The sequence below is a fragment of the Lissotriton helveticus genome, chromosome 5_1, assembly GCF_964261635.1.
Source record: "Lissotriton helveticus chromosome 5_1, aLisHel1.1, whole genome shotgun sequence".
Lineage (NCBI taxonomy): Eukaryota > Metazoa > Chordata > Amphibia > Caudata > Salamandridae > Lissotriton > Lissotriton helveticus.
In genome coordinates this window covers 870054080-870080386 of record NC_136065.1, presented here as the reverse complement: position 1 = coordinate 870080386, position 26307 = coordinate 870054080, and positions in this window count along the sequence as shown.

Sequence of the window (26307 nt, the reverse complement as noted above, 5' to 3'; positions counted from 1 at the left end):
TCTGGCAAGGGCAAGATCACCTACTCCCCAAGAGACTGACTTACACGATACGGGGTCTGCTACTGAGGGGAGGGAGGGAAGTGTTATTATACTGCAGGAAGCAAGCCCCAAGGCTGGATTGAACTCGAGTAACCTTGCCAAGAAGCGGCCTTCCCCCAATATGAAAACTAGGTCAGCCAGATGTGCAAAAGTTGGAGTGGTCCAACAGTCACAGGGCCCAATATCCAAAAGGAAATGCACAGGGACACAACACCAAGCGGCAGATGGAAAAGGGAAAAAAAACAAAGGAGGTCGCGCCCAAAGAGAATTTGTTAATAAGTGCTTCACACATATCGTCACCGGCAAAGGATGGGGCAAACGTATTGCGATCCAGGGAAGGAGAGGCCCCACGTGTTTCGGATGTCGCCTTTTGGAAAAAGCTGGAAAGTACTGTACATAAGCTTACCCTTCCAATACATGATAGACTGGACCGAATTGAAAATAGACTGGTGTGTTTGGAACTTTTGCTCGTATCAGCACATGCCAGGGGGGTTCAGGGGAGGGATCCAATCGGCAGGCAGTCAAATGTGGGGGAGCAAGGCACTGTAGGCACTAGCCCTAATGCTCTAACTAATCTTAATGTATCTACAAAAGGTAGTCAAAGCCTTGCAGCAGAGAATATATTAGCCTCTAGTGCCACGGTCCCCCGGAGAATTTCAGAGGGGGCACCCCATATAGAACAGGCAAGCAAGGATAAAGCTGTGAAGGTCCCTAGCCCTTTAACAAAATTTCAGACAACCCACAAACCCCCTATAATTCATGATGTGCAGAAGCAACAAACAATTGATCTTCCCCTGGATTCAGCCCCGTACGTGGTAGTTCTGACAGGGGTGCCACCATTAGAGAATGGCAAGAGGGAGACCTACAGGGAATTGAAAAATAAGTGTATTTTTTGGCTAAATGTTAACCGGCCATTGCCTAGCTACGTCTGTCCAGAGATATTATTTGCTAGGAGAGTAAATTGGGTGGGAAGAAGGGCAAAGTCAACTGAAGGTGATTGTATTATCATTAACTTCAGGGACACAAGATGTGCCGAATTTATTTGTAATGAGGGACAATTCGGCTCCAATTCTCGAATCCAATCACTTCCCCAAAGGTTCATTTATGCGGAGCAGAGTTTTTCATGACCCAACGAGCTCCGAGTAACTCAGAGGGTGGAAAACTCTGCAAACTCCACGAGTGGAGCGGAGTTCACCGCCCAGACTTAGTCATAGGCTTGAGATGCCAAGAGCTGATCGGTTCATAAAATAGCCCAGTTGGATTTTAGAGGGGATAATTTACAGAGGGAGAAAATACAGAAACAAGATCTGGGATGGACAAAATTATGTTATGATTTCTTGAGTGGCAACTTTTTTTAGAGCAAACAGAACACAAGACTAAAGTTACTCACTCCACTGGTTACATTTTGCCATCTACATTTATACCTTTGAAAAGGTGATTCTGAACTGTGCATTTTGGCTCACCTCCATGCAGCAAGGAATAGCAAGCTATTGTTTTGCACCAAACTACTAAGTCTGATACTCTTTTCTTACACTGGATGTTTCCTTCATGCTCAAGCTAGGCCAGTGACTTTGTTATGGCCTTTCATTATTGGCAGGCTCTATGAAGTGTTTGTGATGCTCCCAGGACTCATATCTCTGATAGATTGCCCATGTTTGACACATGGCACACATGCCAATGTTCAACACATTTGCTTTTGGGCTGTATAGGCACTTCTTCCAGAATGTGAATTTCAATATGTGGCCCAGGAGCTTCCCTACTCGGGTTAATGTTTGAGAAGCTGGAATACAAGGTGGGTATGCCTTCCAAAATGACTCTAACACTGCTGATGTCAGATTTTCATGATGCAGATAGACTGGTATTGGGTAAAGGATAATTTGACCCGATGATATCAGCGTTGAGACAACTACACGGGTTTCAATTAGAAGTTCATGTTAGTTTTAAGCTAGGATGATGTCACTGCAAGATTGTCCACAATGATCTATTTCCCTACCCTAGCTTTATCTAAGAGATCTTGGGCAGATTGATAAGTTCCAAAACCTCTCTTCTGAGATTCCTTCCCTCAGCAAAAGCAGAGACAATTTAACTTTAATTCCCAGGCCGGGTTGTCTCAGGAATTGGCTGACCTTTAGCCTTCGTTATGTACTAATACATAACTAGGTTTCTATGAACATTTTAGGTAATTTTAAATTAAGTATATTCTCCTGCTTTATTTAACTTCATATTTATTTATTTTGGTAGTTGATATATTGGAACCAATTTAAGTGCAGTTCAATATTTAAAAACCCATACTTAGTAGAGCCCGAAGTCTTGAACACATGGGCCTAATTAAGGTAAGAGTCAGAGGCTTTCCGAAAATCATTGTGGTTTCAGTTGTGACCGCTACATTATGATGCAGATCATTGAAAGTGAAACTGGCTGGTCATTCTGACTGAATTCCAATGAGCTCAAGGAGCCCCAACGTAATCCCTGAGGATGGCGTTTCCTCCATCGGGATTACAATTTTGTTTTCCGACAGGGTTTCAATGTTGGACTTTCTGACATGGAAAACCTGTCCAAAAGCAACTTTAGGGGCCCCTAGCAGGGCCTCCATCCCTCTACAATCTCCAGTTAAGGGCCAGTTAATCCGCGCACTTCATTTTTCCATGGGAGCTTGTGCTATGGCCGGTTTATGGCTACAGCACAAGCTCTCATAGGCAAATTGGAGTATGCGACTTCCCCTTTATGAGGTTGCATTTTAATGGCAGCAGCGGGAGGGCATAGGCCCACCCAACTTTGTAATTAGGATCCATGTTCAAACTTTAAATCAAGTTTAACTTGATAAAGTACCAGTTACTACGTAGCCATAAGGCACAGTTTATAGCTCTTCACCCCAAGCAATAATTGCACAAAAGTCAATAACTATTGTGGCTTATAGCAGTCATCTCCCACTGCATAGCTGGTCAGTTGCATAGTGCACTTGCCTGCAGTTGTTCATCTTTTTGGCAATAAAGATTCTAATTACAGATTTGCATTTTTAAATCCAGGTTTACAGTGCTAGATTAACTAAAGGTACATATTTCCTGGATAAAAGTGATGGAAAAATTAAGCAACCATCCACATCAAACAAATTTTTTGTTGTTAAACTTTATTTATATAATCGTCTTATGGCAAATCCTCGGATTGAGCTGAATTTGCCATTTGTAAAAAGGTCTTTGAACTAAGGGGGTCTTTACGATGGCGGTGAAACCACCAACGGTAGCCGGCCGGTGGCAGTGCAACCACCATCATGAGGCAAAGTCCTTCCAGCACGGGTCCGCCACAGGCAATCGTTATGATGGCCTGTTGTACCCTCCCTGCATCAACAATATGGTGGCAGTGCCTAGCAGGCACTGTCCGCCATATTATGATGCCGCCTCCCAACCAGTCTGTGTATGGAGGTGTAACCACCGTTCACAGGCTGGTGAGGATTGCATTTGGGGGCCCCCTTGTGTTTGGGGAGGTGGGTGTGCACTAGGTACCCCCTACATTCCACTGCACCAGGTGGCAGTCACCGTGTGGTGCCTGCCATGTAGTGCAGGGAAATCCAAACTGTGCATTTTGGACATTGTGGCGGTTTCTGCAGCCAGCAGCACCGGTCGCAGTGTCAGAGATGCACGATGCAACTGCCACAGTGGAGGTCGCTTCATGTGCTCCATGGCGGGACCACCGCATTACTGGCGGACGGTCCAAATCCCCAGCACAAAGGCAGATGAACAGATGTTCGTCCTCCATCGTAATCGGCCTCTAAGATTTCAAATGTTGATTCCAAAATCAAGAATTCTGAAAAAATCTTTAGGAAAAAAATCTTTATTGACACTGCTTTAGTTAGGAAATACAATATACCTTCCTCTTAATACACCTCCTAAGTAAATGCAAGAGGCTATTGAAAGATAAATGGACAACCAATCAGGTTAGTGCGGTTGTGTGATGAAGCAACATTGGACTGTAGAGTGAGAGAGGAGCCCTTGAAGAGGGACAGTTTAAGCTTTTTTTGAGAGGGCAGCTTCCGGACGTGGCATGTGTTGATGCTGCAAGTGTCTCTATCTTAACAGCACTGACGATTTTAAAGACTTTTGAAATAAAGAGGAGTTACCACAGGCCCTACTTTTGTAGGTTGTAAAGGTTCAATAGAGAAAAAAGCACAGGAGTGTTAATTCAGACACATAAACATAAGGAATTCTTATGAAGCCCAATTTTTAAATTACTATTTTGAGTAACATTTTAAGGTTTTTCTAGTAACATTATAGGGTTTTTACACAATTTTTCATATTTACAAAGATTAGAGACCATCATTAGGTGTACTATCTATTAGTCTACATGCACATTATACATTGAGAGAAGTTTTACTTTTACACATGTATAGCTTTGTGACAGAGATATATACATTGCTTTCTACATTTATAATTAACCTTGAATCAAGATAAACAGGTCAACTTTAGGTAGTGTTGGTGTTCTTTTGAGACGCAATTTCATTGTATGTAATTTGAGGGGGTTTTTTGGCCAGTAGAATGTGATGCATTGTGCAAAAATGGATGTTTGCAAAAGATTGATGACATTAATTATCATCGATTGTACACAGTCACATATTCCGCTTTCTAGAAATAAAGTTTAACACTTCCCTGGTCACCCAATACCACTACATGTAACTGGGTATTTCCATCATGATAACACCGGTAAATACCCCAATGAACATTCCTGACCCACTCCAATACATCCTTCTGGCAAAGTCCAAACTGTTGGGTACAAGAGACCGTTAAGTTCATTTTCATATACCAGAGGATCCATGCAGCCATTTTGTGGAAAGGGCTGCGAGAGATTATACCAATTATTGAAATTACTGTTCAAGGTAAAATACATTACTCCTATAAGGAGTTGGTGTATGTAAGACGTTGTGAAATTAGAACTATTTCATTTATGTTTATTGTTTAGGATCTGCACCAACCTTGAATCAAGGAAGCACTTCAACTTTCGGTAAGTCTCTGGGTCCCTTAAATTAGCATATGCTTGTCACGTAATTTAGGTCAGGTTTGAGAGCATTAGAACAAGACAATTTGTGAGAAAACCAATGTTTGTATTTCAAAATAGAAATATTGACTTAAATTAATATTATCATAAAATGTAGCATATTCAGTGGCTGTTGTAACAAATAAATTACATATAAAGATCCTTTATCATTATTTATTTGTGTTTTAAAGTTACTAGGTAGAATTGCAATTCTAATAGGTTTACGGTCAATAAAATGAGGATTTTATTGAAGACAAAGAGGCTAGCATTAAGCATTAACTGTTATTTCCCACTTTTGAGCAGCACCATTAAAATCTCGTAGAAGCTTAACCTTCAAAGAATCTTCAAGTCCATATATAACATGAGGCCACCATCTTCTTCCTCTTTTTGTTTGCATCTTCTATCCTTCCAACTCACCATCAACTTGAGTTAAACAAAATACATTCTCTATAACAAATAATATAAACAAACTGAATAAATATAAATAAAAACATTTAGTTCCTATAAACAAACAATCATTCCTGTATACATTTTCAAACATTAGAATATCTTGACAACACTCTAGGGTAGGGTGGGAGGGATAATGCTAGCCTCTTGTCTTTAATACAATCCCGATTCTATTGACAGTAAACCTATTATAATGGCATTATGCATCTTCAAAGCTATTCTAAAACTCATTTTGAAACATGTTCCACTGATTTAAAATACAATTTCCTGAACGTTGAAACAGAAGCAACTAGGACTACAACACGCACTACCAATTATACAGTATATACTTTAAACACAAATTTAATGATGATTCTCTTCTGTTCAATCTTGTAAATTACACATTTAAACATCAACTATTTGCATATTCCTATTTACATGAAAGCAAACAACATTACAACAAAGTTGCAATACAATAGACTTTTCTGTGTGACGAAACGCAGAACCCAATGCATTTCAGGATACATGGTCCCTTCATCAGGGGTATTTTTCTTCTCACAGGAAGGCACTGCTCTATAAAGACTGACTCAGCTACTGTTGTTTGGAGCCGGTTAAAACTTGCAAGGGTGTAGAGCACCTCTTAGTGTGTTTGGGGTCGCATAGACTGGCCGAAAAAAATGGAACTAGACATAGTCTTAGTCCTTCTACATAACTCAAAAACAATGCCATTAGGCTGATAAAACCTATGAGAAAACTCCAAAGCCTTAACATCTGAAACTCTTCTAAAAAAAATAAGAAACAAAAGAGTAGCCAACTTCAAAGACAACTTCCTGGAATCTAAAAATGTATTACTAGGCCAACCTATAAACATCTTCAACACCAAGTCAACATCCCATATAGATTCATACTTAAACTCCGGAGGTCTCTTAACCCGAATTCCTTTTATAATTCTACAAAAAAAGGACTTCTACCGATGGGCACACCATTACTTAAAGAAAGGACATCAGAAACCGCCGACCTATAGCAATTAACTGTCCTATAAGACATACCCCTCTCAAACAAACCAGCCCGAAAATTAGCTACCTGAACATCAATGGCTTACAAGGGATCCAAACCCCTTTCCAAGTACCAACAAAACCAGACCTTCCAAGCTCCTCTATATCTCCTTGCTCCTGGAGCCCAGGACTCAAATAATAATTCTACAGCTATTCCAGAAAGATCAGAGAATATTTTTGAACCCCTGCTATCTTCCAAACTAGAAGGTTGAGCAAACCCTTCTCCACCAAGGGATGTTCCTCTTGTTCCACATTCCTCAGAAGACCTCTGAAAGCCCAAATCAAAAGAGGTTCCGTCACTGCTAACTCCATCAACAACCAAGCCTGACTCTTCCAAAATGAAGTTATTAAAACTATTTTGCATCTCTGCTTCTTCACCTGAACCAGAACCAAAGAGAATGGGGGAAAAGCATAGCCCTTCACCCCTCTACAATCCTGTGCGAAGGCATCCAGTGCCATGGCTCCTGGATCCAATCTCCAACTCACAAACCTTTCCAACTGGAATGTTAACCTTGATGCAAAGAGATCCACTTCTAGAGGACCCAGGGGCATATAATCAAGAACTGCGATAAAAATTATCGCCTCTTTAGCAGCAGGAAATTGCTGCTAAAACGGCTATAATGGGCTTGATAATATGCCCTTGTGACTAGCAAGCCCAGGTTAACACCAGAACCTGGGCTGCTATGGGAAATCACAAGGGCATATTATCGATGCCCATTCTCGCCGTTTTAGCTGCAATTTCCGGCCGCTAAAGCAGCGATAATTTTATCGCAGTTCTTGGTAATATGCCCCCCAATGTCTCCAACACTTCCAAAAACCTATTCTGTCAGCTTCCAATCACTGTAATCTATCATATTCCTCAAGTTCCAATCTGCCAAACCCTTTCCTCACATCCGGCAAATATTCTGCCTTCAGACCAATTTTGTGCTCCAGACAAAACTCCCAAATTTCTTTTGCTAAATCTGCTAGTCCTTTTGACCGAGTTCCACCTAGCCTGTTTACATAAGTCACAGCAGACACATTGTCCATCCTGAGCAGAACTGCCCTGCCCGACAAACCTCCTTGAAACTCTTCAAGGCAAACAAAACTGCCCTCATTTCCAGACAACTTATGTGACTTTCTTTTTCCTTTAAGGGGACCACACTCCCACTGTCTCTACTCCCAGGCCAAATGCACCCCAACCAAGGTTGATCGCAGCCGTGTCCAAAACATACTCTGGGCAAACTCCAAAAATTGCCCGACCAACAACCATTCTGCGCATCCATGTTTTCTCTCCACCAAATCAATTCCTCCTTTGCTTCCAAAGAAACATCCACCATGTCTCCGAACCACAAACCCTTTGACAAACCTGACTTTTTCAAATGCTGTAAAGCCCTGTAATATAATGGGCCTGGAAAAATCGCCTGAATTGACAATGACAGAAGACCAATAATTATTGTCAGATCTCGTAACGAAACTCTTTCCCTGTTTATTACCTTCTGAATTTCTTGCTTTATCTTTCTCACCTTCTTCTTTGGAAAACACAATTGACATGCAACAGTATCCACCACAAACCCTAGAAACTTCACTTTCTTTACTGGCTCCAAAATGGATTTCACCAAATGTATTAAAAAACCAAGACTTACAAAAGTCTTATTCACAAAAAACAAATGTTCCTTTAAACTCACCAGATCTTGATTCATTATCAAAGTATCGTCCAGATTAATTATCAACCTTATACCTCTCTCCCTGAAGTAACGTACCACTGACCTCATCACCTTGGTAAAGCACCAAGGGCAGACAACAGTCCAAATGGAAGACACTGAAACTGAAATAACCGACCCTTCCACCTGAACTGTAGGTACCTTTGACTTTCCTTTGCTATCAGAATAGAGAAATATGCATCCTTCAGATCCATTTTCACCATCCGATTTCTTTCTTGAAGAAAAGCCCTTAAAAGATGAATGCCCTCCATCTTAAAAAGACGATAAGTCACAAAGTTGGTTTAAGGACCTCAGATTTATAACCGGCCTCCAAACGTTCTCCTTCTTTTCTACTAGGAACAGCGTACTTACAAAACCTTTCTCTACTTCTGCTATTTCCAAAATAGCATTCTTTCCTAACATCATACAGACCTCGTTCTCTACTATCTTTAACAATCTTCATGTGGTAACTTCACTTGAATAAGGTTTTATTTAGGAAATCTGTTTGAAAACCTTCAATTGTCTTTAAAATCCATGCATCTTTGGTTATTTCCTCCCAATTTACTTTGTAATACCTCAATCTTCCTCCTACACCTTTCGGGATAAAAGGCGAACCAATCTTCATACTCACCCTGGTTCTGATTCTGGCCCTGGCTTTGTCCTCTTCCTCTTGTAATGCCCTTGTCCTCTAGTGTATCCACTTCCTCCTTGATTCTGACAATAAGCTCTAAAATTTGCACGGCTGGTAGCTTGGCCCCTTCTACCAGCCCGACCATAAATACTATTATTACTGAAGACTCTGCGCATTGAAAAATGTGCTTTGTCTAGACTAGCAAATGTACGCACGTATTTGGGTAAGGATTTTACAATTTCTTCACCGAATAACAATCCACGTGCTTCTTCACTAGACTCATTTACAGCTAAATCACATAATTTAGGATTAATCCTCATCAGGATAGTCTTCCTCCTTTCTGATAGTAGCTCTGCGTTCGCAATGCTTAAAAAGCAAATTGCCTTTTGGCACCACCCACGCAGTAAAGCAAGGTCAACATCTAAATTCTTTAGATGGGCCTCCTCCACAGCATCAAAAATTTTAGCCAACGACCTCATAATGTCAAGCACTTTATCCTGACACTGTTTTAACAACCTGTCTAAAACCTTTCTAGGGTCTTTTCCCATTTTAAATAGGTACGTTATTATCTCTGGGTCAATGTTAGGAGTTAAAGTAACTTTTTTCTCTTTATTAGGACAAGAGCATTCAGCTTGCATGCTATTCCTCTCTTCCTTCTTCAGAAGTTTCCTTAATGTAAACTTAATTTAGTCTGCCACATGTTCCAGTGGCAAGCAAGCTTTTCCTCTATGGTGTCTTATGTCCTTCGAGCTAAACAAAACCTCACCAAATTGATCAACAACGAATCCTTAACTTTCTCTTTTCCGATCGCCTCAAACTCCTCACCTAATCCATCCTTATATTCAAGGTCCAGAATATATTCATCCAACTCTTCATCACTTAAATTATAAACATCACCAGATGCTTTACCTCTCTTTACAGTGTATGACTGGATCTAATCTGTATCGTGTTGGATACCTCTCATATTTGAGCCGCTTGGGGCTCCACTCTTACCCATCTTAACATTTACATTTTTTCTCTTATTTAAACACTTTCCTTCTGGAACTCTTTTATTTTCCTCCTCTGATACTGAAAAATACTCCTCTTCCTCTGAATTTTTTCTTTTCACTAAAGCTTGCTTGACTGTCTCCTGTATTGTCTCCTTTAATTCCCTATTAATTATTTCTCTTATAATTTTTCCTTGCTGTTGTATTAGCATTTTCAATTTTCAAAAATCAAATTAATAAATTTATGTTGAAAAGGTATGTTAATATCCTCCTTTTCCCTTAAAACAAACTCGTTAATTTTCTCACTTTTTTTGCTACATAAATATAACTTTTTAACTCTAGTCAGAATCAACTGCCGCTTTCTGTAAACCGGTCTACACGAAGCTTTGTTTCCATAGAAACGAGCCCCGTAGAGCTAATTTCCCTAGAAACAAAGCGAAGCAGTAAAACAAGCCCTATACTCCTGAAAAAACACCCTCAATGTTAGTCAATGAGAGAGCGACTCTACGTGCACGTGTTGTGTCATGGAGCTTGCTCTCCCAACCTGACACAACACAGAGGAAAAGCTTGAGTGCACGCGCTACCGGAGTTGAAAATAGAAACTAATTACACAGTAAGCCAGAGCTACATTTTTTTAAAACATACTTGATACATGAAACTTGTACCAAAATGCGTGCGCAGCCGCGACTCTTTAAAACCAGTACTAACTTAGCTAAACTTACTCCTAATCTTAAACAATAACCAAAATGCTCATTAACAATGAACTTTTTCAGTAATATATTAATAAAATGAATAATCTTAAAAATTAAAAAAACATACTTTCAGTTAAAAAATCCCTTAAAAATACAAACTCAGACATGTGAGTTTGTATTTTACAAAAATACAAACTCACAATGTTGCTGTGAAAACCCATAAATTGGGTCTTCACAGCAACATTACACCACACAAACAACTATGACTGAATCATTTCACTTATTATCACTAAATAAAATAAAATTAACATACAAATAGACCAATACTTATCTGCTCAGAAGCAGCAAACAAAAGAGGAAGATGATGGTGGCCTCATGTTAATTATGCACTTTAAGGTTCTTTTTGATTGTGATGTGTTAAGGTTCTACGAGCTTTTAATGGTGCTGCTCAGAAGTGGGAAATAAAAGTTAATGCATAATTCTAGCCTCCTGTCTTGACATAAAATCTTATGTATACGTCAGGGGTTCATGGCCGACAGAAAGTCAACAACAGTTCACAGATGTGAGAAGTTGGCCTGGTATATGATGTCCACTAATTAAATCGCAATTCACTCACCCGACTTGCTTTTTGACCAGAGATTTATTCCTGCCACTGAACCGATCACTTTTGGACCGGCTCCCAGACCCGCCGACCCGCCTATCGGCTTGGTCCTCGGACCTTACGAGACAGAGATTCTCCAGACTTACATAAAATATTCAGTGCTGACGTTTTAATGACTCCACGCCTAAGCTGAAACCCTTGACTACACCAACGAGATTCAAAGACTGCCCCACGTGGCACCCACCGGACTCCGGATCGCAGGAGCCCGACCATTACTACCGATTATTCGCCAATCCGGCACTGCATTCTACCCATCTAGTCCTGAAGATGATCCTAAACTGCACGGATCGAAACGCCGTCGACTTTTCAGCCTGATTTTAGGCGCTTCCTGCATAGCGGTTCTCTGTGAAAATGACAAACAAAATCAATTGTTGAAAATGTTTAGAAACCTCTATGTTCGAAGTCACTGTAAATATTTTTGCACAGAACACTTTGCGCCGTCCACACTGATCCCTCTGTCACTTGTGTCGCCGTAGTGTCACACACCTCCCACTCGTGCACCTTGTACACACTTGGGTTATAATAGAATTTTTGTATCTACAATTTCAGTGCTGATATTAACTGTAATTTTGTCTGTCCTATCCTTAAAATGTTGATTAAACTGATGCTTTTAGCACATGTAATGAGTGTATAGAGTCTCCTTGTGCCTCCATGGATAATGTTTTCATATCCTTACTATTTGTCCTCTAATCACATCAGTTGGGATATTGTTTATTATATATACACTAATTAAAGTGGGCACCTTGCTCCAGTCCAAACAACCCTTATGGTGATTTAAGAGGTCAAAGATAGCCTTAGAAAGCTATCCAATTGGTAGCTGTGGAGTGCAGCCTTCAGTCTTGAAGGAATGTTAAGCAGCTTGTTTAACCAGAATGCAACCTTATTGTATTGGTTAAATGAAAGGAGAACCACACAGTAGTTCTAAGAATAAATACCTCACAGTATCTGCTAGACTCAGATAAACACAAAACACACAATACTTTAGCAAAGAAACAATCATGATGGAAGGAACCAGAAAGCAGAGGGGACAGAGTCTTGGTCACTCAAGAGTGACCAGGGGTTCGGTAGACGAGCTGTACAACGAAGGATGTCGAGTGATGAGGGGTGGGTGTCCAGTGGGAGCACCAACAAGCCTTGGCAACGGCAAACCACAAAGAAGGTCAAGAAGGGTTGCGGTCTGGTCCAGCAAGTACCAGAGGACTCACCACAGCAAGTGGAGTCAGGGAAGGCCTGGAGCAACCAGGGAAGCCCAATAAAATCAGGATTGTCCCTCAAATTGACCCACAGGCCGGAGGCACAGGAGTCGTAAGGGGACCTCTAGCAGTTTCACCAAACCACAGCTTGGAGGGCCTAGAGTGCTAGGAGGCCAAAGTCCTTGGTACGAAAAATGTGCAGAGTTTGGAGCTATCGACAGCCCAATGCACAAAGTTGGGTAACATAAACAAGCATATACACTTGCAAATGTACACGGTGGACAGGGGTTCAGGTTATGTGGTCCCCACAAGGGATACTGGCCTCAAACTTGGTGAGAGGGCAGCTCTACCTCTAGGAACTTAGGAACCCATCTACTGTGTTGCTGGAGCCTTTGGAGTCTGCAGGAGCTTAGGATCGGCAGACTGGTCAGTTGCATTACCGTGCCTGCATAAGCAGGGGAGTGACTTATTCACCCCAAGGGAGATACTGTAGTTGTCCTTGATGCTCCACAGCTCCTGCACAGAGCCTGTATGATGCAAGGGCACAGACCATGCCTTGGACAGAGAGGGAGATGTAAATGTAAATGTAAATGTAAATGTATGTGTCTTGTAAAGCGCACTGCTGCCCTGAGGCGTCCTGGCGCTGTAGACTGCTGGGGAACCCGTCCTGGCTATCCCTGTGAGATGGTCCCTACTGGGTATCTCCAAGGTGAAACCAGGCATCCCCGGCGAATGTGAGGGGCCGTTGTAGAGATGAGGCAAGCTAATGCCCAGAAATGCCGAGTGTGATCCCTGGTTAGAGTAGGCACCGAGGCGAGAATTATCGAGTCCGCTGACCCTGGTCCACGACCCTGCCGCGTCGGGAATTGAACCCTGGTCCCAGGCCGTTCTCTGCTTCCGGGTCTGCTGCCTCTAACCAGTGAGCCACACCACTCCACTATGAAGTCGGGCTTAGTTGAAGTCCAGCAAAGTCCAGAGTGTTTAGACGGTCCAAGGTCGATGGTCAGTGGTTTCTTGTTGAGAATCGTGTCCACATCGATTCTAGGGTTCTAAAGCCAGGTAAGCCCTTTTGTAACTTCGGGAAGGGTTGGACAGATTCAGGGGACCCTCCTAGGGGAGGGTCAGGACAGGAGGGTCATTATACCCATGTCCTTTGTCCAGTTTTGCGCCAGAGCAGGAGCTAACAGCTCCCCGAACTGGTTTGAACTGGACTATGCCCAGGGAAACCAAATGTGCCCCTCATGCAGACTTTCAGGCACTTTGGAAGTGTACCCACCTAGCTCCAATACACTAAATCCTGTCTGGGAGGTGGTCACACCTCCCTGTGACAGTATACCTATTGTGCTGCCTTCCTCTGCTCGAGCTTGGCTTAGCAGCAGGAGGGCTGAAATGTGTCCCTGGTCGGCAGCATCCATTTGGTGCTGTCTGGATCGAGAAGGCTAGCACCGGGAAGACCAGGGACCCCCAAAGCTTGCTTCTGAGGGGTGGAATCAAACCTCCCACACCGGTTGCCGGTGTGGGAGGTATGATTCCAAGGTGTTTGATACCAAACATGGCATGTTTTGTTTCGGCCATTTTCGAGATAGCATTTATCGCGAAGATATAATGCACCTCTACCTATATGTCTGCCCGTGTCACAGACAACCCAGGAGAATAGTCCCTGAAGGCTGCAGAGGGGCTCTGCTCATGCAGGGGCACCCTCTCATGTAAACCCCAGTACCCATCCTTCAGGATTGTTAAGGCCTGCTATAGGGGTGACTTGAAGGTTTTAAGTGTAGTGACCTATAGCTATAGTAAACCTATATCTTTCGTAAGTGATGCAAGCAAGCACCAGCTTACACAGGCTGCACGGGCAGGCCTGTAGTTCCATTTTGCATGGCCTCTCATGGGTGGCATAATACATGCTACAGCCCATGTGAGGCCTCTGGGGTAGCTATGCCCCAGGTGCAGGTGTACCCTAGGGACTAACAAGGGTTCCGCAGTATCCAATCTGGAGTGTACCAAAGTACATGCATAACATTTTAAGGAGAAGGCAAAAAGACTGGGGTCCTAATTATCATGATCCCAGTCAGACTACTCAAAAACAGTGTAACATTAAGCATAAAGTGGGGGTAACCATCAGAAGCAGATCCTACTTGCCTACAACAGGTAGATACATATGTGCATTTACCATAATAATATAATGTTGAGTATGCTTGAGATCTTTCAATAATAAGCATTCTATATATGTAGGACAAATGGACAAATAAGGTTGGTACACTAAACATTCCAGCTTTTATTTAGGTAATAATTTATCCGAGTCCCTGGGGGAACGGAATGGTGCACTACTTGAGAACATTGCTTAAATAGTATCTTCCTTCTGAAGGGTGGCTATTCTATAAACAGGGTAGTCCAGAAACTCCACTGACTCCCCATACAGAAGAGATGCCAATTCAAGCTGCCGACCCTCGCACACAAGGCTCTACTCAACCAATGACCTGCCTGCATTAACCACTGCTTGAACTTCCACCAACCACTGAGAAGACTATGCCTTGCCTCCCTTACACTTGCCAATATTGCCCACATCCAACGAAGCAGAGGTGGAGGGCGCTCCTTCTCTCCACATCGCAGTAAAGAACTGGAACAGCATCCCCACACAACTGTGGACCTTCACCTCACTTCCAGAATTCAAATGGCCCTCAAGACCTGGCTGTTTGAATAAGCCTCCGTTGCCTGCTAGCACTTGGATACCCTATCGGGTGATTAGCCTCACTTTACAAACCCTGATTGATTGTTGGAGGGTATCAGGATTCTGGAGCTATCTCTTAGTGGTAGAGATGACATGTTTATAAGGAAGAAAGTTTGTTGTCTAGAATGAATTGTTTTCTGGACAATGTAGACCAGCGAATGGTGTCAATAGGAAACAATTGAATTGTGCTAAAGATTGAAGTAATGCATTTTTTTCTGGAACCAACTACCAGCATAGCTGGAGCATCTAGAACCATTGTGAGAAAGGCAAGATATATTTTGGAGTTGTGATAGTCGCACATCAAGAAGACTGGTAATTAAAACAATTGTTTTCACAGGATGTATGTTGTTACAACGCGATGTTTTACATCGCAGTACTTTACGACGCATGTTTTACAACGCAAGTCGTTACCACGACATGCGTTGTTTGGGGCTGGATAGTGAATAGTTTAATTTACTATTCCAACTCCAGTCCTCGTGGATAGTAGGGAAGGAGTTGGATAGTAAATTAAACTATTTACTATCCTGGAGCGCCCCCCAGCGCAATTCGTTGTTACAACTTGCGTTGTAAAAGTTGCGTCGTAAGGGAACTGCGGTGTAACATCCGCGTTGTAAAGGATGTTCCCCGTTTTCACATTGACAGATTTTATTCCCTGTAATTGATGTGTGCTTGGAAGTTTAGGTCTGTATTCAACATAGAGTCTAGAGAATTTGAGCACTCCAAAAATGGTAGTGTGCATTCAAGTCTGTGAAACATGTGTTGCTAGATTTGCATGTGTGGAGCGTTAGGGCGGGGCTCTCAGTAGGATTGCCACTTTTGAAGGTTAACTTGAGATGTTAATGAGCCAAGTTTGTACAATCCTAGATCGATGAATTGTTGGAACTCCTCTTCTTCAATGATGGAAGATTTTACTCCCCGCAGGAGCCGGTATCTATGAGATCTTAAGAATATAAAATTACATATTTTTATTTGTTTAGGATTTTTACCAACTTCGAATCCAAGTAGCAGTTCAACTTTAGGTAAGTGTTTGGATCCATATCTTGTTGTAAAAAGCACCTTTGGCATTTATCTTAGGTAAGTTTTCAGTGCAGTGGAAAAAGATGATTTGTGGTAACACAACAATTAAAGGAAAGTGAAGGCCAGTCTGAGCAAGTCCCGCTGCTATCAATAGGACCCCATTTAAATGTTAATAATGGTTGAGTAATCAGCCTAGCTGCAATTTACCTTGAGAAGGGTAAGGTGTCTCAAGGGAGTAATGCATGGCCATTGCCTAACCTCAGTATGGTCAGAAACAGAGCTAAGTAATTAAACTTCCCTTGAAGGATGAAAAGCATTACTCCTCACAAGGGTCTGCATATATATATATATATACATGTGACTTTGAGAAACTAGAACTAGGGCTAAGGTCTTGATTTCTGTTATTGGCTGAAGTCTAAGGTTTAGTTTAGTTTAGCTCAAGTTTGAATCACACAGAGGTAAGGGTGTCACGTTATGGAGGTTCGTGGGTACACATAAGGTCGAGGTTGAGGTCTGATCTATTGATTGCACTGTGTCCGCTGCTAGGCTGCACCCATCACACGCACAGACTCAGTCTGCGCGCCTCACCCGGGAGTGAGCTGGGGTCAGCGGGGTGGGGAGGGAGGGGACTCTTGAGGGAGGGGGTGAAAGGGGGAAAAAGAAGCAAAAAGAAAGTTCATGCAATAAATATGTCTACTGCTATAACCGAGATGTTGAAAGTGGTTATACTTGTTGATGCTAGATTCAGGATAAAATGTGATTGGTTAGCATGTTGGCTTGTTTCTCTTCAGGGGTATGTCAAGGATTAAGTTAATCAGCCTCAATATAGGGGGGCTGAACGATTGGAAAAAGAGGGAAAAGTTTGAGGAGTATGTTAAACTAATCAGGGCCGACATCGTGTGTATACAAGAGACCCACCTTCCCTGGAAAAAGAAACATTGGTTGAACATTAGGGGGTATGAAATTTTATCTTGTTCCTCACAGACCTCAACTGTAAGGGGGGTAGCCATTATAGGCCGGGTAGGTCTGGTGGGGGTTAAAAAATCAAAAGCTGACCCATTGGGTAGATGGGCAATATGTGAACTGAAATTAGGCATCACTCTATGCTCAGTGTACGGATCAAATTTGGACGACCCAGGGGTGATGGATCACATCGAGCGGGAGCTCACTAACTGGCCATCACCTATAGTATTTTGTGGGGATCTTAACATTTCAGCCGATTTTACAGGCAATACTCCATATAGTGGCCGCAAGCCCCGGGTATTCAGGGCGGTGTCCTCTATAATGCATTCTTATGGCCTGAAGGATGTCTGGGGCAACCAAAAGAAAGATGAACCTGGGTTTACATACTTTTCACATCCATTTAATAAATATACAAAATTGGATTATTTTTTAGTATCAGCCACACAACTTAGCAATGTCGAAATTTCAATGCTCCCAATGCTAATATCGGATCACAATCCCCTTGTCTTGAATATGTCTGTTAGCAAACCAAGGGAAAAAATGAGACCATGGACCTTTGATAGAAAACTTTTAGTGGACTGCAACTATATAGCGCATATAAAGGGGTGGTCCCAATCTTTCTTCGACGCTAATAGATATAGCGCATCCTGCGGTATGGTTTGGGATAGCTTTAAGGCTGGTTTGAGAGGGGAGACAATCAGCTTTTCTGCACGGCTTTGGAAAAAAGTGAAGGAAGATAGAGAGTGTCTCTTGGCTAAATTGGCGAAGGCAGAGGAACAACATAGGAGGGACGTATGCCATTGGATCCAGGGGACCCAGAGCCTAGAAAGCTTAAACACTATAAAAGCAGATATCCAGCGGCAATTGGCAAAGAAGGCTGCAGCAGAATACCAGACCCGTAGAATGGATATGTATGAAACAGGTGAGAACGCAGGCAGGGCTCTAGCGCTACGGATAAGACAAGCCACTTCAAAAAATATCATTACTGAAATTAAAGAAGGTGAGCAGACCTATAAAAAGCCAACAGAAATTTTAGAAGTTTTCAGGCGAGTTTATCAGGATCTCTATAAGGAGGAGGCAGATACAGCCTACCCGGGCACAAACTTGCAGGATACAGGTATTAATCTGACGTCCAATGAGAGGGAATCCTTAGAGCAGAATATTACTATGGAGGAGCTTCTTCAGGCACTAGAAGATCTATCTGTAGGCAAGGCAGCAGGGCCCGATCTTATACCCCTGGAAGTCTATAAATGCCTGAGGGAAGAAACGGCCCTTCTCCTGTTAGACCTATTCAACGGGGTCATTAATACAGGTACCATACCAGAATCCTGGACTAAAACCAACATAGTGGTTTTTCACAAAAAGGGCAAATCCAAGGAAAGCCCGGGCTCCTATCGGCCTATATCGCTAATAAATAGCGATAACAAACTATATGCTAAAATACTGGCTACACGGTTGGGGAGGATTATCGGGGCCTCGTCTCTCCCTGGCAGCATGGTTTTATCCCTGGAAGGGGTACCACCGACCATATTAAAAGAGCCATAACTCTGTTTGACATGCATGCTGCGGGGGAGGGGGGGATCGCAATGATCCTCCTTGACGCAGAGAAGGCGTTCGATCGGGTTAGGTGGAGCTTTCTCTGGAAAGTGATGGCGGGCAAAGGATTCGGCCCCAGATTTCTGCAGGCAATCAAGGCCATGTATTTCAACCCAACAGCTAGCATTCAGCTAATGGGCGAAGGCTCCAACCCGATCCATATCTCAAGAGGGACGAGACAAGGGTGCCCATGCTCACCTATCCTATTTGCACTGTATATAGATCCCCTGATTTGCCACATTAAGAGCAATATGAACATAAAACCAATTGTCACCAATGGACTTGAAACCAAAATCCTCGCATACGCGGACGACATAGCTATTACCACTGTTGATCCTGCTAGAGCTATGAGGGAAATAATTAACATCACTTCTGATTTCGGGAGTGCATCTGGATATAGACTTAATGTGGCAAAAACACAGGTACTATGTTCTAGTAATACAGTCAAACTGGATGATAGATACGTGGATTCGGTAGTCTATCTAGGAATCACAATCAATGCCCAGACACAGGAAATTATTAAAGATAATTTCGCACCACTACTGGCGAAAATGAAACAGGATCTAAAAAGAATTGATACCCTCCATCTATCAATTATAGGCAGGGCCAATGTCATTAAAATGACAATGTTTCCAAAAATCTTATATAAATTCAGGTCCATCCCCTTTAAAATAGATGATATATTGATCAGGGAAATGGAGGCAATTTTTATGAACTTTGTTTGGCAATATGGTAAGGTGAGGAGATCAATTAAATTTATGTCTCTACCCCAAGAACAGGGTGGATTGGGTATACCTAATTTAAAATTATATCACTGGTCTTGTCTCCTCACAGATATGGCTATACTCTTCTTTCCTGCTGACATGATACACTGCCAGTGCGGTATTCCATCTATATACCAGTTAGCACTAGGGAACGAAGCATATGGGGCATTGCTAAGGAACTATGATAAACGTTACTTCAAGGCCTCAGGTTATAAAACACTGGAAGATATTCGGGTTGTATGGCTGGCAATACAGAAGAACCAGAGCATCCCGAAGTTTAACAAACATACTCCACTCTGGAAATCAGGGCTATTCCCGCACTTAAGCAGAGACGGTTCCTGGAGACATTGGGAAAGACAGGGAATTACCACATTAGGCCAAGTGATGGCAAAGGATGTTCTGAGGCCCCTTGATCTTCTGAAGTCACGATATTCACTTCAAGGCCCCCCAAGATTTTAAATACATACAACTGACCAACACAATTAAATCAAAAAGACCCACCATAGATATATCAAAAGATTGTTCACTCTTAGATTACATGAAGGGAGGCGGCCGTCGTATAAGGAACATATATGCATTATTCTTGAGAACGCTGCCAGATGATATGCTTAAGACAGAGGCTACCTGGGTTGGGAAACTGAGTGACCCCGATATCGATTTAGACAGAGCCATTCTTATGGATAAAAGGTTCCTACGATCCTCAAATTTAAGAGCACAGCACTTTAAAACCCTATTTAACTTATATTATACACCGGCAAAATTGTTTGAATGGGGAAAGAGAGCGGATAACAATTGCCCTAGATGCGGTAAGGGTCCGGCTGATCTGCTTCATATGTTTTGTAGCTGTGAGAAACTAGGGCCAATTAAAAACGAAATTGAAAAGTTTCTAGAGGGGCTGCTAGCTGTCAGGTTTGACCTATCCCCTACACTCGTAATAATAGGGTACGACGCCAAATTGGGTTTAAGTGTAGAGTCTGAGGCACTTGTTTTTATAGCAACAGCTGTCTTTAGAATATTAATTGCTGCTGCATGGAAGGACATTGGGGCTCCAAATTTTCAGATGTGGATCTGTAGGCTGCTCGGGATCCATAACATCGAGTCGGAGTTGTACGCACTGAAGGGAGCGAAATCCAGGGACATGGGACTAAGGATTTGGTCGCCCGTGGCATTATGGAGGCGGTCAAAAACCTTGGGTCCATAGTTTGTAACACCCATGTAGATACTCCTTTATATTCTCAACATATCTACTGTATTTTTGCCCATACTAATGGTTTTAACCTGTTTTTTTTAACATCCCTATTACAAGTTGAAATTTTATTATGCATATTTAACATCCTGCATGTATATTTATTTGGTATTTCTATGTTAATGTGTGCTTCTTGTAATGTAATAGATATGATATTGCCATGAACTTTCAATAAAAAAAAAAGAGAAACTAGAACTTGGTGCATTTTTGTTTATTGTTTAGGAGTTGCACCAACTTCAACTCAGGCTAGCAGTTCAACTTCAGGTAAGTGTTTGAGCCCCTTTAAAAACCAATTGCTTGCCACTTAACCCGGGTCAGTTTTGAGGGCAATGGAACAAGATGATTTGAAGGAAAAAAATGTTTGCATTTTAAATGAAAATATTGATTGAAATGAATTTGCATCTTAAATTGAACATGTTAAAATAATTATTTCTGTGTCAGCGAATGATTGAGAATTAAGGATCATTTATATGTATTCTTCTTTTATATAAAACACACTAGTTCTGTATGGGGAGGAGAGTGCATTGCAGAGGGTCATGTGACTGGAACAATAATAATGTCCACGAAGAACAAAACGATATTTGAAATACAAGATGGCATGTTGTGTTCATGCTGAGGTTTCGTAGCAGACAGAACCTGAACAACAGTTTACACATACATACAATCAATCAATCAAGGGTTGGTAAAGCACAACTACTCACTCGTGAGGGTCTCAAGGCACGGGGTATCTGTCTAAGTGCTGGGGTAATTCGAAGAGCTAGGTCTTGAGGTCCTTCGTGAACTGGGAGAGTCTAAGGTGGAGGGATGGGGTGTTCCAGGTCTTGGCAGTGAAGAAGGAGAAGGACTTTCCTCCGGTTCTGGTCTTTGGGAATCGTGGGGCGGTGGCCAGGGTGAGAAGGCTGGAGCGGAGGTGTGCATGGAAGGAAAGACTGCTGTGCAGGTATACCTGTACCTTTAAAGTAATTGTATCAAATGAGCAGTATAATTGGAGGCCTTCAACCGGTCTCTTTTCAAGGAGATCTTTTAGATTTAACTTTTCTGCTTTATATCCAAACTCAAAGCCTTGAACCCTGTCTCAGACCCTTTACTTTCCAACCTCACCAAAGAGATGTGAACTAATCTTGCACTTCCCTGGTATGATCTCATTTCTCTATCTCTCTTGAGAAATATTACCTGACTATCGCTAGTAGGTCATGCATAGCCTCCCCCAATTAAAGTCTCTTCTGGCTCAGCTGTTTTTAATAAGTCTCACCTAGTCCATTGTTTAAAAATTCTAACTAACTTCCTAGGAAGCTACTTGAACAACTAATTGAAATAGTTTGTTCAATTGAAAAAGTACAATCTCCTTAAAAACTTCCAGTCTGGTTTTAGAGCTGATTGTAGTAATAAAGCCGCCATCCCGCAAATTAATAATTATAGGGTCCAATTTTGGACAATGCTCACTCAATTCGATTCAAAATTAGCTTTATTCGGTTGGGACAATCAACCATAAAAGCACAGATTATACATAACAGTCTAAAAAGCGGTTCTTTGTAAAAGTAGAAACAAGTACATCTAGATTCATACGAGGGTGTGTACAATAGTACAACTCTTACTTAGTTAGTGAACGGTTGAGTTAAAGTGCATAAGTGTAGCAAATACATCGCCTCATATAAACATTAGCAGCTATTAGGGGTGGTAGACATTATCATTATTAAATCGAGACATACATTACAAGTATACACAAATAAAAACTGATAAAAAGCGAATAAAAACAAGCACAACCCCAGTATAAAAGGCCACCAATTTTGCTGTGGTATTTATACATAATTAAAACTCAGTGATATATACAAAGTAAAGTTCAACATGCATTAGTGTATCCAGACCACCACAGACTTTCTGTCAATTTAAAAAGAAAAGAGGAGAAATTCGTTAATACACCATACTTTTTCTGGCCTTGATTCAACTGAGGATAAATGTAGCAGTAAAAAAGCAAATCCCTGGTTCTTCCATGGTGAGTAATAATGTCATAGCAGCTGTTGTAGTTTTGACCCCATGTTTTTTAAAAAGTGGTTTGAGGAACGTAATTCTAAAAGGCAAAAACAGATCACATAAAAGTAGAAAGTGCATAGTGCTCTGCTTTGAGGTCCCATCACAGGGGTTTGGGGAGGATGGATACTTTTTCATTATTGGGAACGCAACCAGATGATGCACTAAACCTAGCCTCATTCTGATCAAGACAAAAAGGTGAGAAGGTCTAGTAACAAAAGAAAGATACCCTTGGAAACCAGATGTATCAGTGTACATATAGTAAAACTTATACATAATCTCCTAACTATGACCTTCCTCATTTCAATCCTATGGGATAAATAGGTTCTTTTCAATTCCTGTTTGGACAGAGATGGTAAATTGTTAAGGTTTCCCAAAATCGATCTGTCAAATAAATCACCGTGGGCCATATGTAGGTGGCCAAATACCGGTCGGTAACACCGAAAATGGCTCGTTTTCGGGTTACCGACCGGTATTCAGCCATGTGAGATGTACGTAATACCGAATTGAATCGATAATAACAAATCGTTAAAAAATTACCGATTCCTTATTTACCGATTGGAAAATACCGAAACAATGAATACCGAATCGGAATTAACGAATCGGTAAAAGCCCCAGAAATGCGATGTAGCAAACATCGTTATTACCAAATATGACCAGATTCGGTAATAACGATTCGGTATTTACCACGTTTCAAGAGCAGGTGGTAATCAGGTGCAGTGCATAAAAACAGCCCAAAATGCAACCGTGTGAACACAATGGCGGGCCTCTACCTCATTGCAAGGCAGCTACGCTTGAGAGCAGCAGGAGTGAGGATCTGGAGACGTGAAGAGCGGGTGTACAGACTACGCATCACATTGTTCCAATTGACAGAACCTGAAATCCATGAAAGATACAGACTGCACCCAGATACCATCCTGGACCTAATACAGGACCTAAAACCCTATCAGGAGCCTCAGACACCAAGGGCCCACGCTATCCCCACCCATGTCCAGGGACTCTGCTGCCTGCACCTCCTTGCATCAGGAAGTTTCCAGGGTGTGATAGTTGCAGTGGGTGGAGTGTCACAGAGCTGTCTATCCCGTTTCTTCAACACCTTCCTGGATGCCATGATGGACAGAATGGAACATTACATTTCCTTCCCCAGTACACAGGCGGAGCTGCAGAGGACCAAGCTGGAGTTCTACCAACTTGCGCAGTTCCCACACGTAATTGGCTGCATCGATGGGACCCATATATCCATCTGCCCACCTGCAGCAAGTGAATACATATACAGAAACCGCAAATCCACCCACTCCATCAATGTGCAGGTGATATGTAATGCCAAGTACATTATAACTAACATCGTGGCCAAATTCCCCGGGAGTAGCCACGACTCGTACATCTTCCGGGACAGTGGCATCCATACACGTCTGCTTGCTGGTGAATTTGGAGACGGATACATACTAGGTAAGTCAATGTGACACACCCTGATGTACACCCTGGCTCAAGCTGTTGGTCACACAAATTAATGCCACTTACTTCTGTACATAGGAGACAGCGCATATGCCCTCCGGCCCTATCTACTCACACCATATCTCAACCCAACCAACCCAAGGGAGAGGAGATACAATGTGGCACATAGGAGCCCACGCAATGTGGTGGAGCGCACTTTTGGATTGCTCAAAAGCAGATTCCGTTGCCTCCACAAAACTGGAGGTGCACGTCTGTACAGCCCCATCAAATGTTGCAAGATAATTGCTACAGTACTAACTTAGCTAAACTTACTCCTAATCTTAAACAATAACCAAAATGCTCATTAACAATGAACTTTTTCAGTAATATATTAATAAAATGAATAATCTTAAAAATTAAAAATACATACTCTCAGTTAAAAAATCCCTTAAAAATACAAACTCACACAACAAACACCCATAAATTGGGTTTTCACGGCAACATTACACCACACAAACAACTATGAATGAATCATTTCACTTATTATCACTAAATAAAATAAAATTAACATACAAATAGACCAATACTTATCTGCTCAGAAGCAGCAAACAAAAGAGGAAGATGGTGGCCTCATGTTATTTATGCACTTTAAGGTTCTTTTTGATTGTGATGTGTTAAGGTTCTACGAGCTTTTAATGGTGCTGCTCAGAAGTGGGAAATAAAAGTTAATGCATAATGCTAGCCTCCTGTCTTGACATAAAATCTTATGTATACGTCAGGGGTTCATGGCCGACAGAAAGTCAACAACAGTTCACAGATGTGAGAAGTTGGCATGGTATATGATGTCCACTCATTAAATCGCAATTCACTCACCCGACTTGCTTTTTGACCAGAGATTTATTCCTGCCACTGAACCGATCACTTTTGGACCGGCTCCCAGACCCGCCGACCCGCCTATCGGCTTGGTCCTCGGACCTTACGAGACCGAGATTCTCCAGACTTACATAAAATATTCAGTGCTGACGTTTTAATGACTCCACGCCTAAGCTGAAACCCTTGACTACACCAACGAGATTCACAGACTGCCCCACGTGGCACCCACGGGACTCCGGATCGCAGGAGCCCGACCATTACTACCGATTATTCGCCAATCCGGCACTGCATTCTACCCATCTAGTCCTGAAGATGATCCTAAACTGCACGGATCGAAACGCCGTCGACTTTTCAGCCTGATTTTAGGCGCTTCCTGCATAGCGGTTCTCTGTGAAAATGACAAACAAAATCAATTGTTGAAAGTGTTTAGAAACCTCTATGTTCGAAGTCACTGTAAATATTTTTGCACAGAACACTTTGCGCCGTCCACACTGATCCCTCTGTCACTTGTGTCGCAGTAATGTCACTCACCTCCCACTCGTGCACCTTGTACACACCTGGGTTATAATAGAATTTTTGTATCTACAATTTCAGTGCTGATATTAACTGTAATTTTGCCTGTCCTATCCTTAAAATGTTGATTAAACTGATGCTTTTAGCACATGTAATGAGTGTATAGAGTCTCCTTGTGCCTCCATGGATAATGTTTTCATATCCTTACTATTTGTCCTCTAATCACACCAGTTGGGATATTGTTTATTATATATACACTAATTAAAGTGGGCACCTTGCTCCAGTCCAAACAACCCTTATGGTGATTTAAGAGGTCAAATGTAACCTTAGAAAGCTATCCAATTGGTAGCTGTGGAGTGCAGCCTTCAGGCTTAGTCTTGAAGGAATGTTAAGCAGCTTGTTTTACCAGAATGCATCCTTATTGTATTGGTTAAATGAAAGGAGAACCGCACAGTAGTTCTAAGATTAAATACCTCACAGTATCTGCTAGACTCAGATGAACACAAAACACACAATACTTTAGCACAGAAACAATCATGATGGAAGGAACCAGAAAGTTGAGGGGACAGAGTCTGGGTCACTCAAGAGTGACCAGGGGTTCGCTAGACGAATGCCCACCAATGTAGGAGGCTTCAGCTGTGAAGAAGAAGACCTTGAATCTACAGCTGCAGGGACCAGGAGATGTCAAGGATGAATAGAAGCTAGATACGAGCTGTACAACGAAGGATGTCGAGTGCTGAGGGGTGGGTGTCCAG